This window comes from Chiroxiphia lanceolata, chromosome 7, assembly GCF_009829145.1.
Source record: "Chiroxiphia lanceolata isolate bChiLan1 chromosome 7, bChiLan1.pri, whole genome shotgun sequence".
Classification (NCBI taxonomy): domain Eukaryota; kingdom Metazoa; phylum Chordata; class Aves; order Passeriformes; family Pipridae; genus Chiroxiphia; species Chiroxiphia lanceolata.
The window spans coordinates 5,013,685-5,029,807 of record NC_045643.1 but is presented as its reverse complement, the minus strand read 5'-3'; the positions used below and the strand labels follow the sequence as shown (position 1 = coordinate 5,029,807).

At 43.5% G+C, this 16,123-nt stretch overlaps 1 protein-coding gene across 50 annotated transcripts in view; it reads right to left on the bottom strand.

Moving 5' to 3' along the window:
• Positions 1-16,123, bottom strand: part of MAP2 (microtubule associated protein 2) — a 222,541-nt gene that overhangs the window by 125,962 nt on the left and 80,456 nt on the right. For 42 of the 50 annotated variants that reach the window (XM_032694080.1, XM_032694109.1, XM_032694111.1 and 39 more), the window contains one exon: positions 8,760-8,825. The gene's annotated coding sequence lies outside the window, so the exon portion shown is untranslated. The other 8 variants (XM_032694082.1, XM_032694087.1, XM_032694083.1 and 5 more) reach the window with 6 other exon arrangements.

Below are 16,123 nucleotides of genomic sequence, written 5' to 3'. Positions count from 1 at the left end.
TAGCACCATAACATGAATCCAAAGTGGTAACTTTTCTTTTTTTGACAGAATGCACATGAACAGTTTGGGTCTCTCATTATATTCAGTAAATTATTCAAAACAGAACTCCCAGTGGAGAGATTCACACCTGGGACTATCCATCACTGTAAGCCTAGTCTACGGCTTTTCTAGTCAACAGTCAATTCCATAGATGCTGCATTAGGTCCAGTAAGAGTATTTTTAAAATTATTTTATCAATAGCAGTATTTTAGAATACTGTTATTGATATAATATATTGATACTGATACTGATATAATATTGAGTTTAGAATACTCAGTAATACTATTTTAGAACACCTAAATAGCCTTTCTGCCTGACAAGACAGAAATAGTTATCTCCCTTTTGGCAGATGTAGAAAGCTTAAAAAAAAAGCCCCAAAAAAACCCCAACTCCAAAACATCCCAAACACCGGGGTTTTATAAACTGAGTGAAATTCTGGGTGAGTGACAGAATGTACTCTCCTTTCTTCCCCTTGTAAGATCATGGATTTGAAGTCTACTTTTCCGTATTATATATGATTATTCACACATACATACACAGGCCAACTTCGTTAGTTTTTCCACATAACTTAATTCCAACACACCTCATAAAAATATTTCTAACTCCAGCACTTGTTCACTGATATTGGATAGAAGACTTTGTTTAGGTATTTCTCCTGCCCATCTGGATACTGCAGAAAGGAATTTTTATAGGTCAAGACAGTGTCATTATAAGGGCTACTTGTAGTAACGAGAGCTCCAGAAAATGTAAACATGAACACTAACAAAATGTAGGTGAACATGTGGACACAGATGCAATGATTTGACTGTACCCCCTTATGCCTCACTGCTTTTCTCCACTCTCCAGTGTAAAGACCAAACACATTTTATTTCCTGCAGAAATACAGAAATGAGAAAGGACAGCACACAGAAATGATCAGGTCTAAGTTCTGCTCAATCTGCAAATATCACTCTGAAGTGAGAGTTACCTGACAACAACACTGAAAACAACAGGACTACACCACAACAACAGTACGTTCACTCAAACACTCCCCAAGAATCCTCCCGGCCAGTCCCAAGTACTGAGGGTCATCCCACAACATCAACCTGACAGGTCTGTGAAGATAAAAATCTCTGACTACCCTGCTCTTACACCCACCTGCCCACTGCATGCCTTGGCAAACACAACTCTAAGGGCACCCAGCAGAATGGCTGGGAACCAGGGAGATGTTCAGCCATTCAGAATGACAGTCTCAGGCAGTCACAGAGAACTTCTGTCCTTTGGTGGGTTTTTTCTTTGGTTAGTTGGTTGGTTTTCTTTTGGGTTTGTTTCTTTGGGTTTTTTGGTGGTTTGGTTTTTTTTGGGTTTTCTTTTTTTCAAATTTCTTTAGTGAGTTCTGTCAGGGAGTTATTCTCGGTTTGCCAACCACGAACTGCATGGATGTGTTACTTGTACCATGGAGCACCATTTCCCTTCTGTTCTATAATTAATCACTAAAGTGCTCAAGTCTTCTGCTTGTAAGTAATGCACACATTGGTATCTAAAGTTTTTACACATGCTGGCTGGCTACACAACTGTAAAATTACTTTTAGTAGCTGTATACATCAGTCCTGAATTTACCACTGCATAATTACTTCCACAAGTATTTGCTGAAAGACATTTTTACTAATGGACACTAAATATCACAAACCTAAGAGTAAGCACATTCGTTTAGATACCCAAGGGCATCTAAACATGTCCATCGCAGGGGAGGTTCCTGCAGGGAGCAGTTCTGCCTGTGCCTCACTCTTCCCTTACAAGATCTGCTGTTCTTATCACTCATTACATAACACCAACACTACCAGTAATGGCATCAATTCTTATTTTAATGATTATTAATATGCCTGGCTGTACTGCAGCCATACTTTGAGGCAACTTTCCACAGAAGAGGACCCTAGGCAATGCACATCCATCCAAGGAGAACTAAGGTCCTGCTCAGGGGGACATCAACAGCAGCTCTGAGTACTGTGAGCCCACAGCACGAGGTGCCAAGAGCACAAACCTCTGTGGATCCCAGTGGGTTTTGAAAAGAGACAGGGGCCCCTTTTGTATATGCATAGGACTATGGGGGGGGGGGGGGAAATCAGAGTTTTATATCTTGGCTTTCTATTTTCTCTGAAGGCACTCAGCACGTTACTGAGCATCCCAACTTGTTTCTTTAACATCTATCTTATTATGACTATAAAAAAACCCCCTATCAATGCCATCTTGACTCATTCTTTGGCTTCTAATGCTCCTTCAGTTTTATCAACATGTTGCTAAACCCAAGAAGAGATTACCCAACTGTTGTCTTGTCCTTTAAAGACTGAGAGCATACAGTGTAGGAGCTGCACAGTGACTCCAGCAGAGCATGTATTATGAGTGAGGAACTCACTGCATGGCACATTCAACTGCACCTCGTTTCACTTAAAAATTAAGTCCTTGTGTTTCAAAATTCCTATAAATTTTAGAAAGACACAAGATCAACAGTCAGGCTACACTCAACTTTGCCACAGGTCTGGGGAAGTCATCAGAGCAGAACATCATTGGGTCACAGGTCTGTCGTCACTGGACAGCTGATCCTGAGAGCAGCTGAGCACCTCCACAAGTGATAGGATTACACCCCACTGTAGCTCTAGAATGAGGCCTGGCAACACAGATTTGCTGGCCTACACTTGAACTGCAGCAATAATAAGTTCACACAATATCAGTTTATCAACACAGGTATCAGCCATCCTGATTCATCATAAGCTGGGTTTATACCCTATTGTCAGCACGGAGGACCCTAATGCCAATCCACCAGCCAGTCAGGCCACCACAATCACATTAAGATGTGCTGAGAAGGGTTTTGGATCAATGCAAGTAAATCAGCTCTTGAAACAGACTTCAGTTAAACTGTCGCAACTATGGCAATCCTAAAGCAGATAGTTCTGTCCTAAATTATTGAATGTTACTGGGTTTGTCCTTTCTCTGACCCCACTTCAGGGTTTTATGCCTCTGCTTTCAGACAGAAAAGAAGGCAAGCTGGAACTATCAGTGAGCTTGCTCCCCAGTGTGCTCAGGGCTGGATATGAAGGAAGAATGATGCTGTGGTGCTGAATCCCAGACAGGGCAGCCTGGTTTCTAGGGCTAGAGTGCCCAAAGGTAGAACCCTATCAACCTCCACATCCTTACAGCCCTGTGTTTTTCACTCCTGTTGCCCTTTCTCTATGATACTTCAGTCTGAAATATTTTAAAAAATTGGGGGTGGGGGGAGTGGAAAATTCACACGGGCAAGAGAGGCTTCTAACCCTGTGAAATTCGGAATCATCTCTACTGACATCTTATATTGCAAACTATCAACTCAGAAATGCCAATAAAAATCTTCCTGATGCTCACAGAGGATGTAAAATAGAGTTGTAAGAGAACAGCAGTCCCTGGCCTTTGCACTCCTGCCAGACCTAGACTCCTGACCAACACTACAGCCCAGCACGAGGCTATACGGGCAGGTGAACTGTGCTCCTGGTACTACAGAGCAGGAAGAACTAGGTGCTTTCCCCAGAGCAAAAATAAGACATCAATTCAGCAGAATTTCCTCTCTGCTATGTTACCTATGCTTGCACCGTGCTGCCCTATACTGGGAGATGGCAGGGATTTGTCAAGGAACTTATCACAGAGATGTGTGTGGAGTTTGTTTCCACATCTGTAACTCCTGCATCTGAAAGGGGTGTTTGAGCATGTGTCACATGCAAGTCTCCAGAGTTGCCCCATGCACCTTTCTCTCCCCAACCAAACTCCAGGCTACGAATCCTACCATAAGATCAAGTTTTTCAGTATCAAATGCTACAATGCTGAGCAGCAGCAGCACAGTGCTGCTTCCAGATAGACGGAAGCAACTTGGGAACTACAGAGACACAGACAACTGGATGATACAGGGAGTTTTATACTGACACTGAAACACACATCTCTCTGATTTCTCCCCCACTGCTCTCTATTCCTGTATCTAGCAGTCATGAATCCCTTCCCCTTGATGATGAAAAGCCTAAAGAAAGGCACTTTCTGAAATGTGACTCATTTTCTTTTAGCCAATTTAGGCACATATTTGCATTTTTAAGAGAAAAGATACACACCAAGTTAGAAAAAGAAGAGATGAACCCAATTTACTAACCACACATACTGAAAAATCACCTTATCGCAAGAAACAGGATGACTCAGAAAACAAACGTAAATAGCTTCTGTGATTTAGCACCGACTGACACCCGGGGTATTAAAATAAATTGCCCATGATTTCTCGCAAGCTCCATGCTAATGCATTCCACAGAACATCAGTGAAAACGCAGCAGTGCATAACTATCTAGAGGCTTCACTTGGTGGCAAATAATGGAATGAATTGTCCCCTGACCAGGACAGGGAAAGAAGTTAATCTGCATCTCCAGCCTTTCGGGGAATGTTTCAGGGTTGTAAACGATGAGTCAGCAGCACTGCTGCTATAGAGGTTTTTTCCTAGTATGCTGCTGGTAACACAGTCTCTGCCTGTCCCAGCTTTGGATTGCCAGCTAAGTGCCCATCGGGAAACAGCACCTTTTGTATGAAATGGGACAGATCAATTGTCTGCCACTGATTCATTAACGTCTTAAATATCACCACTGACCTGTATGATCACAACATACAGCAAAGAAGAAAAAAGAGTTCAGTTGATGGGTGAAGCTGGGAGAAATCAAGTCTTTTACTAAATGTATTTTAACTCCTTTACTAGTACTGCTACTACAGTAATACCATATTCACCTTTGTTACTGCAGCCAAGACAAAAGATTCCATACTAAGTCTCATAATCAAATCCAAGGACCTCAATCATTTTGCAAAGCTGATGAATACTCCTCCTGAGAAATACATTGGTATTTCTTTGTATGTTTTAGAGACAAAGAAAATAAGGAAGAGAAGGAGGACAAAAATTTTTAGAAATTAACTTGGCAGTTTACAGCTGTTTACAGGAACCACAGGCCTGCACCTATTCACTTCTTCCTCCAGTTGAGGTCATGTCAGCTGAGCTCCTGGTCCAGTTTATCTTCCAATGGATTCTTGTGCTTTGATGATTATTTTCCTGACAGGTTATAGAGGGTCCTTCCTAACGTTCCTAAACCAAACTTCTGTTGTTTAACTATCCCTAGCTCTTAATATTTAAATCTAGCTTGACAGAGAATTTAAGGATGGAAACTTACTTTCTTCCTAGAAACGAAAAACAAAGCTGAAATGAGTCCTCCCCTTAAATGAAGAAAGAACTGCCATAACCTCACCACTTTCTGAGTCTGATCTTCCAGACAGGCAGCACATGCACACCATGGCCAGCCAGCACCCCAGAGCAGCCCTAAAGCACCCTTGTGTCCTGCCCAGCTGGCAGCACAAGGCCATAGAGAAACGGAGGTACTCTGGCACAAAAGGAATGGAAAATGTGGCAAGGGAGGAGAGGACACAAGATGCAAACCCATATGGAAAGAACTTCCATCAGGGTATGATATATTATTTCCAGCCTTACTCACAGAAAGCCAGTTTTGTGTGGATTATGTTCTCCACAGCTAATAACTGTTGAGTCCATTGACCAATTGCAGCCTGCTCTGTTACAAAGGGAACTGTCTTCCCACAAGTCCCATGAAAACAGACATTCAAGTACAAAAGGCAGACCACCCTGCAAGTGACCCCAGCCCTGTCCCACCTGAAAGAAAAGCTGTAACATAGGACTCTTACTTGCCACCAAACAGTTTGCCTAGGGGACAGTCTTTCTGATCAGTAAAACAGCAAGAAAATCTCCACTTCATCAAGCACAAGACATAAATAAAAGGAAAGTCAGCACCATTAATTCCAGCGCTCAAACCAATACTTGTTTCATGTGATCATAGGACAAGACAACATTAACCCTAGTGATGTAACCCTAACCCTAGTAAACAAACAGAGAATGTTGAAACCCAGCCTAGACCAGCCATAAAACTAAATTCCTCCTTACCTCCTCCACGAAGGCCATCACAAGTGCAGTTAAAAAAACGGATGAGGATCTCGGGACAGGGGCAGACCCTGGGGCCCAAACTCATTTCTGAAGCTGCTCCCTGCAGGAGAACCCTGGGGATGAACTGACACCACACGTTTCTTCTGGATGCCTTTGGTGCATTTGGTGCCCACGTCATATGTTTAATTGCAGATGAGTGCCAAAGATCACGTCATCCTGGATGCGTGCCCTGGAGTCCACAAACTGTAATCCAGCACACCTCACTGCCACTGCACACTCCAGCTTCTGAGGCCTTTCTCTATCAGCTAAATAAATGTTTTTCTTTTGATATTCCAAGCCATCTTACATTATCCCTGTGGCCACAGGATTTTCAAGTCCTATCAATCCAGAATTAATTCTCTTCTTACAGCATAAGTGCCCCTTACCTCTTCTTCAAGAAAATTACATTGCTTGAAATAATTTTGCCAGCACAACATCTCATTTTCTTCCCTGTAGTCTGAAGGAATGATTTGTAACATGAATCTTAAAAACCCAGATCAAAGGAAGAGGTTAAAATTATAGATAAATCAGAAATGTAAGAAATGTATATGTAGTAAAAAAAAAAAACAAAAGTCTCCACTAACTCTGATTTAATAACAAATAGCTCATGCCCTTTTTCTTTGTTTTTGATAGATCCTAGAGGACTGAGAAGATGCTGTGCACAGGAGATAGGAGACATTTCCACAGCAGATGAAAACCATTCATCTGAAGGGATCATGTTGTCAACAAACTGGACTCATTATCTGCCAATACTATAAAAACTAGGTACTTCTACTCATCTGCTAACAATACCACCATTTCTATTTGCAAGAGTTCTCTCCTTTCCCCCTCTCCAATGCTGCAGTAAAACCTTGGATTCTGACATCAAGCCCAGCAAACAACGTTAGTCCTTGAGACAGAGTTTGCAAAACATTAATGAAATCAGAATGAGACTGCAGTTTGGCTTGTTGCCCTTGGATAATGGAAGTGAAATTAAAAGTAGAGGGAAGAGAAGGGACTTGCTCTTAGCTAAAATCAGATTGTCAAATGCATTTTTCAGGAATTATAGCATTTTATACACTATCTACTTCAAGTTTTTCTATTTCAATGACTGTAGTGATAACTGATACCAGGAGGAAACAGTAGCTAAAGCAACCAAGAAAAACCAACAAGTAGAGCATTCCTTTCAAATATTTCATTTAGCCAGGAAAATCTATTAGGAAAGAAGCCTTCTGCCAAGGCAGAAAGAAGGGCCAAGAGAAAGATGTGTAGAAGAGGAAGACAAGGAATAGAACTGTATGTAAAAAAAACGGGAGAGAATATCCCGATAAAATTCACAAATGCTTTCTATCAGGAAGCAGCACCTATCAGCCAGCCCTACCAATGTATTGCAATATTCATCTCCTTTCTGACAGATGCATTCCTGCTAGCAGTGCCCCCCATCCTTGCCAATGCCCAGGTTCTCACTTGGGGTTTTTGCCTGTCTGGGGACCCACACTGGCCATTTCAGGAGTCCAGGCTTATGAAACATAACTGCCTTTCCTGAAGAATTTCTCAGCTGTTTTATTCTAGTTTTCAAAAGGCCCCCTGAAACTTCAGACTAAAGATAAACACACATTTTGATTGCTGCCCTACAAACACACACATTCCCTCCAGGTCTAAACGCGGGGCTAAGAAATATGATCACCTGTAGGGCAGCTGGGAGGAACAACACATCATAAAGTCTGGTTTGGAAGGTGTTATGTGAGAACTGGCACCTGAGAAGTTAATTGAAGATGGATATGCCTTTCTCTCTCTCCATCAAGGTGGAGGGAGTAGATTTTCAATCCTGCTTAGGTTTTTTTTAAGGGCACAGTCCCCACTGTAAATCACTGAGATCTGTATTCCTTAACTACCTGAACACGTCTGAGAGTTCAATACAAAGTCACTTAATGTTTTTTATTCTGCAAGGTTTTATCTCCCTCTTTCCTTTACAGCATCAAAGGGTTAAAGCTACCAAAGCCAAAAGGTATTACAGAGAAGAGGACAATAAACTTTCCTGGGAACTAGCAATGACACTGTCAAAAAAAACAGCTTGCTTTCTTCATTTTGATACACAGACATAATTTCTGAAGTGCCAGGGGTGTGTCAAAAAGCCATAAGACAGATGCTCACCCAGCACTACCATGCCCTGCCAGGCTGCTGAAAAAAAAAAAATCATAAAAGCATAAAAGCCCTGAACTAAAGCACACATGGTTTTTGGCAGCAGTGCACGGGTTAAAAGAAGTTTCCCTCTCCCATGGAAGTGATACAGTCTGAATCCAGCATTATGTTTTCCGCTGTGATAGACTGTACCTGCTCTCAGCAAGCCAGCAAGGTTAACCCTGTCCTTGCTGATGTTAAAATCAATATTATGATGTCCCCAAATCTGGTATGATGGGAGACAGGCCTGCACTCTCACTATAGTAAAGCAGACAATAGACAAGCACTCAGGTTTGTATCTCGCCCTGTGGTAGCTGCAGCCGAAAGGACTAATTAATTAGCTAGAGCGTACGCATACACATCAAAAATAACTTCACAGTGCCTGCCAAAGCAATTTGAAAATCTCTGCAAAGCTGCCACAAAACACAGCTGGACAAAATGAAGAAAAACGTCTATTGTTTCAATCAAAAAAGAAAAACAAAATAAAAAAAGCACAGCCCACACCCTGTATCACATTCATTCCCACATTCAAACAGAGGTGTCCTACCTTTCCAGCCGGTGAACAAGCAGATTCCAATCGGTGCGTTGTGTCCAAGACTATAAGCTGAAGAATCTGTTAATAAAAAACAAAGGGACGGGCAAAAAATAAACTGAAATCACTTAATTTTAGCTGAAAAACAGTCTTCAGCTATAAGAAGTTTTTCTTCTATTGTACAAAGACACAGATGCGTAAACAAGCCTGTGTGTATGAAGGTGTGTGTACATATAATACACATTATGTATGCATCAGTATATTTAAAAACAAACCCACAGAAGTTTATTACCTATTCATTTTAATTCGTTCAGCGTGCACCACTACAGAATTTAATCTACAGCAGACTAAATCCAAAAAGCTTCAGCGTAAAGGCATAACTCTTTCAAATTCTCAACAAGCAAACAAAGCTGACATTTTTAAAATAAAATCATTACCAGCTCACGTGCTGCCATACCACAAAAGCCTATCCTTAAATAACTGCTGCATAATCATTCTCCTAGAGTGTTGTTATCCATCGGCTCGCTGCTTATCTCCAGACAGACGCAGTCTGCAAGCCACCAGCTTGTATCTACCATGTGTACGTCAGGAAAAGGAAAACTGCAAATTAGAAGTCCCCGCAGTGGTGAAAAGGAAAAGAGGGTGAGTGGGAGAGGAAGAGGGATTTCTCTGGCCACAGAAATTTCGAGAACGATGACAAACCAACCCGCTCCGCCATCATCCACTTACAGTAGGATGCTGCACCTCGCGGCTGCTGAAGCAGTTTGTCAAGGAGTTGCTGGTATCAAATGCCTGACAGGCATTTTAATTGCATCCAACCAAGTGTGCCCCCATGAATCGGGCCTTTAATCCTATGAATATGATCAACTGGTTTCTTTTGTGCTGCTGCCAAAGGCACACAGGCACGCACTGCACACAAGTAGCAGCACACCCAGGTTCCGCCGCGATGCCGATCCAAATCCCAGACAGGTTTTATGGATGGTCCATGCTGAAAAGGAGGGCTGGAGGGATTTAGCATTTTCTGCATTACGGATTAGGAGGGTGATTCGCTCTCCCCCTTTATGTTTCTATCTAATGCTTCTGCTCGCATGTTGGAACCAGCTTGACTATGCTGATATTTGAGCCTTGCATTTGCTTACTCACACCAAGGGGAAATAAAACCAGGGAAAATGCAGAAGTCCTGCAGGACTGTAGGGGCAAACAGGGACACTTCAGGACTAATACAGGAGCAGAACAGGGCTCACTGCACAGTTCTGCTCAAAACCGAGTTGCTGTGAGGGGTCCAGTTTTACTGCCACTATTCAGCTGTTGTGCCTGCTTTGATCTCATCTCTCTATTTCAAGGCTTCCTCCAGGACAATATTAATCTCAGTAGGAAAAGGGACCTGTGAATTCAGAAACCACTCAGTGTTGTGGGAGGTGACAGCACAACTGGGGAGGGACAGCCGAGAAGGTGTAGAGGACTAAATTTTTAATAAAGTGAGTAAAAGTTAAAAGATGAACTGGTTTGTTTATGAGCATTGGAAGTAATGAAACAGCATAACCAGTGAAGGAGTATTCAGGAATAACCAATGAGCCTGACCACACTCTTAAGGACTAAAGACAAGCTTAAATTTCCCTGAAGTCAGGACACACAAGTCAACTAGATCCACTTGGCAGCTGGTGCTTCTCAGTCCCTGTGTCAGCAGAGTACTTGAGAGGGAAGGATATGGAGAGGAAAATGAAATATCTCCCTATCACAAATTTTGGGAGAGGTCTAACAAACACCATTTACCTTTGAAAGGGACAAGGGGCTTGCAGGAAGGAGTAACAAATTTCTCAAAGAATTCCAGGGTCACTCTCCCAAAGCTTTAGGGGTAGAGGGCTGCAAAGGGAATCAATTCCCTACTGTCTTCCCCCACAACAATGACAAGATGACTTCACACATCCATCAAACTTTGTATCAACCACAACTTCCACCCTCGCTGCTATAAACAGATCTTGGTGACTACAAAGCATCTCCATCCTGACCTGACAAGTTTTTCCCCACTCTTTAAACCACCGCAGTGGAGAGGAGGATGAGGAAATGGAGGAAGGTAGCTCCAAAGACAGGCTGTATGGGACAAGGATGGCAGTGCAGCAGGTACCACATGGCAGCAAAAAGACCTTTGGAGCGAACAGAAAAAATGAGCAAGAGCAGCACTAGTGCAATTCTTAGACCCTTCCTCTGAAAAAGCGTCCTGTGACTCATCAGAAGGGGTGCCTGATGCTGCCAAACCTCCCACTGCAGAGCTCATTCCCTGCAGAAACCAAGGAAACCCTAATCCTGCCCTCGTCTTTCTCAGTTCCACCATTTAACAGTTGGTGTTTGTTCACAGCGCTGCCTTGGTCCCTCCCTCACTTCTTCAGCTCCCCTTCACAGCCACACTTCCCCCAAAGTAGCCAGGAGCTCTGGGAGGCCCCAGAAACAACACCAGGGAGTTGGGATGGTGGAGGGATAGCAAGAAGTCCTGAAAACTGTCCCATATTTTGTCTCGGATGTTCCTGACAGAACTCACGTGGCTCATAAGGGACAGATAGGTATTGCCAAGCTTTGTCCTACACCCTGGAGCCTATGGATAAACCTTCAACCAGCCATCCAAGTCTCCTTTGATCTGCCCATGCAAGCATTTCTAAGGACACAATCTACCAAAACAGCCCATGGCAAATGGCTTCATCATAAGATACTGTAAATAAAAGAGCATCTCAATCATCGAGTTTGTTCTGGCTGCCCTGCAATATGTCTTTCATACACCTATAAAAACATTTCTGACAAGACAAAGGCACAGGAGTCAGGGACGAAGGGCCTAATCCAGGCAAATGCTGGAACACAGAGAACACTTAGTCCTGAGATTTAACCTCATGCTTTCCTGGCTTAGCCACAAAAGCATGAAACTCATCACATAAAATCAATGCAGTGAAAATACAAGCATTAGGAAGTTGATAAGTCAAAGACCTGGAAATGTTTAAATTACATTTTCAGCACAGTACCTCTTGAAGAGGAGTAAAGACATTTACAGTCTCAGTAAAGGAGGTGGTGAGACTGCAACTGAAGCCTGGTCCAAACTCTTAAAATATTTCAGCTGTGCAGGTGGGTGTTTCTCTTTAATTCTGATATTCACACAAGACAGTGCACTCGGTTTCATTACTGCACTGTAAGAGGGCTTAGAAAATCCAGCTGCAAACTGGGTCCTTCTCTGCAAGATGCTGGAGAGAGTAGAAGACAGATTTCCATTGCAACAGATTACTTAGAAGAGCCCAAACCCTAAAGAGGTAGTGGTAGTGTTCTCCTCATTTTCAGGATAATGGAAAAACAAACCAACCAACCAATCATGGGGCTGGTTGTGACCCAAGGTCACACATAACTTCTGTTCCCAAACCAAGCAAGACGCTTCCAGAACCTCAGTCTAAGATCTTTCCACCCAAACCACTGCTGAAGTCTTGCAACCAGCATTTAACAAAGGACTTGTGGGTTGGTTGCTTCTTTTTTAGCAAAGACTGGGTGAACATTTTATGCAATGCCTAAAATAGCATCCAATATCATCCGTGATGTAGATTAAGAGGAATAAGTCTACTGAACAGGAACTGCACCACTCTGGTAAAAATAGCCTTGGAACAGGGAATTTTCTTTTCATTTGCTATTGTCTTACCACTTGAAACAGTGCTGGGGATGGCTGCCTGCTGGAGAGCTTAGGAGGAGACAGGTGCTTCACCAGACTCTGTAAGTATTGTCAGTATTGTCTGATCTTCTGCAGCAGTAATAAACATCAGACTATCGTGTTTTACCAGCCATTTGAGGGAAAAACTTCCTTTTATTTTCCCCTCCCCTCCTTCTTGAGGTGGGGAAAAAACAGAATAGAAGAGCATTAATTAATTCTAGAAAAACACATGCAGTACAGCACAGCAGTTCTTTCACCAGGGCTACACCATGAGGGAGGCTGAGGCTGGAGTCACCGTCTGTATCTCCATGGTTACTGACAACTGAGAGCATGGGGAGGAGTCAGCAAAAGATGCAGGCTGAGTTAGCAGCCTCTGTGGGTGTAAAGGATTTCAAGGCACGTTAGAAAGTTTCAGGGAGCAGGGGGACCCTGGTTTCGGTTTCAGTCAATGGCTGATCTACCCACCTTATGCAGCCCCGCCAGGGCCTTTTCAATCACACTGTTTCCTTTACAGCAGTGGTGCCCCCAGCTCTGTATCCACAGCAGACTGAACATCTTCATGGAACTCACCTGCCTTTCCTCCCAGGCTACCAGTAAAACAGGTCTGTCCTAGTGACATTGCCCTTTCCCAGCATCCATGCAAAGGCAGCTCTTCACATCGAGTATCACAGCCAGCTCTCCTGCACCCATTAAACCCACCCGCTGACACGGCATGGGCTTCTGTGCAGTGTGGTTGTATAAACGAGCCTTCAAATCCCAGGCAAATTGTGTCCCCTCTTTCCCCTACTCCAGTTTATTTGTTTTAAGCTTTTCAGACAGATACTTTCAGGCACGATCTTTCTGTTTTGAATCCAAACTGATTCTCCTCAACTAAATAACTGATATGTGGAATACCTAGAAAGGGATCTTCTATTTCACTATGTGCCAGCATGTCACTGAAATCAAGCTGGAAGATACAGGATATTTAAATCCTCCTAGGCCTGCTTTTCAGAACAACCAATTCTGCACTGAACCCTTCAAAGTTACCAAATAAATGTATTCTTTGGCTTTCTTAGGAAATCCTTAGTCTCTAGCTTAAAAGACCAGTGAGAACAAAAGAATAAGAAAGCAAAATTCATTAAAAGAATTTGCTAGTCCCCAAACCTTGTATGTATATATGGTACAGTTACTAGTAACTGCTGCAACACAAGCTTTTGTATCGTTATACCAAAATAAACCACCACCTCTGCCCTGGGTTCTGCCTGTGGAGGGGAACAGCAAACATCCATCTCAGAGACACACTGAAACGTCACTGGAGCCATCTGATGTGTCCCAGTCAGCAGAGCCCCCAAGTGCCTTGTCACTCCACTGCCCCTGGAGGGCAATCTAAATCTTCAGCCCACAGTATCAGAAATAATCGATAGCACCAACCCTCCTGCAGAAACCAACACCACCTGAGAGTGCCACAACTTTCCACAAGATAGATCACTGCAGTGCACACATCCATGAGCACAATGCCTTCAGAGGCTTGAGACAGGCCTGTGCAGTCAACACTGCATTATTGGGAGGCTCACGGATTACACACACAAACATACAGTGTCTCGATGGGTGTCCACGTGACAGACTGATGTACCACGTGCATCTGAGAGATACACTGACTGCTGCTCCATCCTATCACAAGGTTTATGACTAAGAAAATACTGCAGGCAGAAGCTCTACCACTTGCTCTCATCTTTTCTCTCTCCTGGTCTACCAGTGGGGTGATGAATCAAGATAAAAACTTGTTTACAATAAAATATCACAGCTACTGTAACAGAATTTATTCAAATGTCAGTTTGTACTTCACTTAACCATGTAACCTAATGTTTTTCAATTAACTGTCACATCATACCTCCTAACAGAAGCCTTAGCTATTATTCTATATTAAATTTATAAATAAAATATTTTAAACTAATGAATCATTTGTTGAAGCAGATTTTGCATAACATGCAATTAAAATATAAACAGAGCTGGCATGGTCTTAAGGACATATAAAACGTAACTGCAATATAAAATACACAGATTTACCTGTTTTGTCTGACCATAGGGTTTGGATGGTCTTTCAACTCAAAACCCTTTTATATTTAGGAAAACATATAAGTTTTTTGCAGACAGTGGGACACTGGTACATAGTTAACACAGTAGTGAAAATTGCGGTTTTCCTCAAATAGGTCGTTGTTGTCCCTTTCAAAGAAAAGGTACTAGCTCTTTAAATTAAAGATCAATCTTCCTTCAGAGATACCTTCCCTAGCAGCTCAATACTGCCTTCCTGGAAGCCGCCAGCCAGTTATTTTCTCCTGTGTCCACACTTCCCTTCAAGAATTTTTTTAAAAACTTACTGCTGTTCCTTGACAGCAAAACCAACCAGACAGGCAATAGAAATTGCAGTAACATGTAGTAACATGTAGCAGAATTGGTTTGAACAGCTTCTCACTTAGCAGCACTTTAGGTAAGGAAGGCAGTCAGGCAGAAACTCATGGAGGAGCTCTTGGCAGCTGAGCCACAGGAGGGGAAGCAGCTCTGTCCTCGCCTCAGAGGAGACACAACAAAAGCTGCCTTATGAGAATGCTGCTGCCTGTCGGCCTGACCCACATGGGCTCAGAGGTAGCACTGCCAGCATGATGCAACAGCTTTTTCCCCTCTTCACATGGTGTAGTGGTTTGGATTTTGTTTTCCCCCAGAGGCTCAGAAAGTGGTAGCCCCCAAGGGGTGGAAACCCCTGGAAGTTTTGAAATTCTGCCCAATGGGTGCTCCTGCAAAAATGCAAACATATCACAACCAGATCAGAAGAGAAGAGTTGTAGTTTTGGGTTGGAAGAGGTAGCCATGTTGTGAGCCACGAGGAAGGGGGCTCGGAGCCCCTCGGGGCCTCTGGGGCCTCCCAGCCCCAGTTGGGGGCTACAGAGACTTGGAACAGTGTTAAGCTGGGCTAAGTGTCTGTAGCTGAACCTGGAGATGTTTCTTCCTTGTGAGCGGCAGCGGCAGAACTGCACTGACCAGAGCGGTGGCAGAGAGCCAGAAAAGATAAGATGCGGCAGAGGCATTACAACCAAGCAGGAGGGAACTCCTGGAAAGAGAGAGAAGCTAGCAGCAGAGAACAGAACTAAGTTCTACAGAGAGAAGGTTTGGGGGTAAGAACTGCAAAACTCCCCTAAACTTCCTTGGAGATCCCTCCAAAAATGGAGGGGGTGGACTCTTACTGATTAGAAGTCCTAGATGGAGTAAAGGAGCTAAGAAGCTCGGTTGTCCTGAGAGCTCAGCCAGGACGGTGTGGGAGGTTGGCCTTGGGGGCCCCTCCCTTGCTGCAAGCTACAAAGAAGCTCGCAGCCTGAGAGACAGGGCACAGAGGCCCTGCAAGGAGTTTGAATCTCCTGGAGATACCAGACCGTCACGAAGACCCCCTGCATCTTCGTGATATGACGTGGTGAAACGACCTTTGTCTGGGGTGACGAAGCCCACGGAAGACCCCTTTGCCTGCGTCAAGGGGCCGAGGGAGCTTGGATACCTCCCTCGTGAGTGCTGGCAGAGATCCAGCTATCAGCTGCTGCATGCATGAGATGAGGAGAACCTGCTGCCTTAGAAGAAGCTGCTGCCCTGAGAGACTGGAAGGGATCTGTCTTTCTTTCCCTCCTGGACTTTTATTTGGAGGGGAGAAGAGATCTGATCCATTGTAAATACTATATGTC